Raw genomic sequence first — 3,247 nt, 5'->3', positions numbered from 1 at the left:
GAATTTCCCCTCTCCAATAAACTTAGGTTCTGCTTGCTCGTGTATCATCATGCTGAAGCTGCATCTGAAGGACAAGTCTTCTGAATTTTTTTAAAAAAATGTCTTTTAGGCAGGCCCCGTGGCTCACTCAGGTGAGTGCGGTGCTGGTAGTGCTGAGGCTGCACGTTCAGATCCTATATAGGGATGGCCGGTGCACTTAATGGCTGAGCGTGGTGCAGACCACACCGTGCTGAGGGTTGTGATCCCCTTATCGGTCACAAAAAAAAAATGTCTTTTGCATTTGAGAAGTGTTTGTGCTTGTGTCTCTGCTGTTCTTGCAAGTATGTGTGGCTTAGTGATCATTGCCCAGGATATTGATGTTCTTTGAAGGAGAATGATCTCTTCCCCTCTGTGTTACAATCAGCTAAGAGTTTAATGCAAGGTTTGCCAAGGTTTATATTACATTACCCATTTGGTCCTAGTCTTTATACCTGAGGGACACTCACTGTTCCGAGTTTGCTAGGTTTGTGGAGGCTATAATCTCAATCACAGTTTTCCTTAGTTGAATCTCAAAAGAGAAATGGATATGTTCTCTATTCCTTTGCTCCTAAAAAAGCAAATGGTCTAAACACTAGTTTTGTATTTGTTTGGAATTTTGCTTGTTTGTTTTATTTGTTTGCTTAATTTCTCCCCAGTGATTAGCTCTGAAAGTCTATGGGAATGGAGAGGGAGATCCACTCACTTCTCTAGAACAAATGTTCACTACTTACCTTTTAATTACATAACTAAAGATAGCATTCAACTCCTGAGATTCTTTTCGGAACTTCCAAGTGGGGGAGGAGCAGAGAGTGAGTGTCATTATCTAGTGAAGGTAAGGGGCAATGAGATTTCATAAACCACTTTGAACATCCAATCTCCTTTCTCTACTGTGAAACAGGGGTATAAGCAATTACTAATTGGATTATTTGTACAAGTTGTGAATAAAGAAAACAAGTTTAATTCCTTGTTGATATATTGTATATGAACAAACAAGCCACCCTTAGGTAGGATCAGAGTTGCCTTGCAAAATGCAATCATATATTTTACCCCTTGTGTACAAGTTGTGAATAAAGAAAACAAGTTTAATTCCTTGTTGATATATTGTATATGAACAACCAAGCCACCCTTAGGTAGGATCAGAGTTGCCTTGCAAAATGCAATCATATATTTTACCCCTTGCCTAAGGGAACTATTCCAGTTTCATCTCAGACTCATACCCTTCCCTTTAGAATTTATTTCCTACCTGAGTACCCACCATATGGCCTTAACTAAATACTTGAGACCAAAAAAAAGAATTGCACTTTATATGAGCTGGAGAAATTACTCATCAGACCCTCCACCCCGACATGGGTCTCCAGGGATCTTCTCAGAGAATCTTTTATAGAGCCGCTCTTCTTCAATGTGCTACGAGGGAACAAGAGACCAGCCCTCTCACATAGAAGGGGATCCCATCATTTTACCCTACTGAGCATTGGTTTTGGTGATTCTGACTAGCCCTTGCCAAAAAATTCTAGGGCCCAGAGCAAAGGTACAAAAAGAGGCCCATATATTTAAAAGTTATATATTTTTTCTTTTTTCAAGCTAACAAACCATTACAAAAGATAAGTGCCATACCCGTACCTTGACAAATATATCTTTATAACAATGTGGAAGGCTCAGTTTGAACTTAGAAGTTTTCCAAGGTGGTATGGAAAGAGTCAGCCAGCCTTGGGGTAGAAGCAGTTGAACCTGCCTCAGGATCATTTAGACAGAGAATTCTGCAATTCCTAGTTCCGAAGGGGAAGAGGCCTAGACTCAAAGTGGGTCCACCCCTTGGTTTCTTGACTCCTTGACCTCTGAGAAGAGGTGTAGCCAAAAGAGAGCCAGAGATGAGCCCTCTAAATTGCAGGGGCCAGGGCACTGTTCTCTTGCCTGAGGTCTAAGGATGGAACTGGAAGGGGATTTCTTCTGAGAAACAGAGGAGCAGTTTGGGACCTCTGCAAAAAGCTGGAAATAAAAGAGCAGAGCAGATAAAAGAGGGAAGTTAAAGAAAGGAATCAGAAGATGGCAAAAGTCTGAGACTAGGTGATATCCCTGAAACTCGACTGTAGCAGAATGGCCAAATCCTTTGAGAATGAAATGCTTACTGTAGCTGTGGAGTGTTTAAAAAACAATGACAGTGGGTTTAGGAATCTGCAGAGCAAGGCTGAGCATCCTTTTATAAGGGCTGGCCAAGAGAAACAAACTCAGTAGTAGAGAAATGTGTGAATGCAAGGAGGAACAAGTTGGATAAAGCAGGTTTTGAGGTAGAATCAGAAGGTTTCCCTGATGCAATATTTTACAAAGGAAGTTAAACTTTTCTAAAGCACTCATGCTTCATTTAGGGGAGAGAGAGGGACATAAAGATTCAGACACTCAGAAAATCCTTGACTATCAACAATTGCAAATCAATGAAAAAACGAGAAGAATTCTATATTTCTAACTTATGTATTTTTCACTTTTATATTTCTCCTTTATTTTTCTTAAGTGAGTAAAAATATGCCTGTGACAAATTTAATAGTAAAAGAATGATATACAGATAAAAGAAAGTCTCTTCTTTCTGTTTCTCCTTCCAGTCACTTGTTTTCCTGGAGTAATTATTGTTTACAGATTCTAATAACTCCTTCTAGAGATATTATATATGTATTTCAGGCATACATACATTTTCCCCTACAATTATAACAACTATATATATTTTTCTATACCTTAACAGTATATCTTGATGATCTTTCCACAAGTGTACAAAAGCTCCTCAACTTACAATGAAGTTATGTGCCAGTAAACCCATCCTAAATTGAAAATATTGTAATATGAAAATGCATTTAATACACCTAACCTACCAAACATCATAACTTAGCTTAGCCTAAACTGTCTTATACATGCTCAGAATACTTACGTTAGCCTACATTTAGGAAATATCACCTAATGCAAAGCCTGTTGTATAATGAAGTGCTGAATATCTCATACAATTTATTGAATATTGTACTGAAAGTGAAAACCAAATTGTTGTATGGGGACTTGGAGTACAGTTTCTACTGAATGCATCCTGCTTCCCACACCTTCGTAAAGTGGAAAAATTATGTCGAAGATGGGGACTGTTTATATATACAGCATTGCCTCATTATTTTTAATGGGCTGCATAGATTCTACTGGATTTAGTAAATTTGGTAAAAATAACCTAATGATAGAAACTTAGGTATGTAATTTCATA

Source organism: Galeopterus variegatus, unplaced genomic scaffold, assembly GCF_000696425.1.
Source record: "Galeopterus variegatus unplaced genomic scaffold, G_variegatus-3.0.2 Scaffold2320, whole genome shotgun sequence".
In the NCBI taxonomy this organism is placed as follows: domain Eukaryota; kingdom Metazoa; phylum Chordata; class Mammalia; order Dermoptera; family Cynocephalidae; genus Galeopterus; species Galeopterus variegatus.
The sequence above is the reverse complement of the archived record's forward strand: the minus strand, read 5'-3'. Positions refer to the sequence as shown.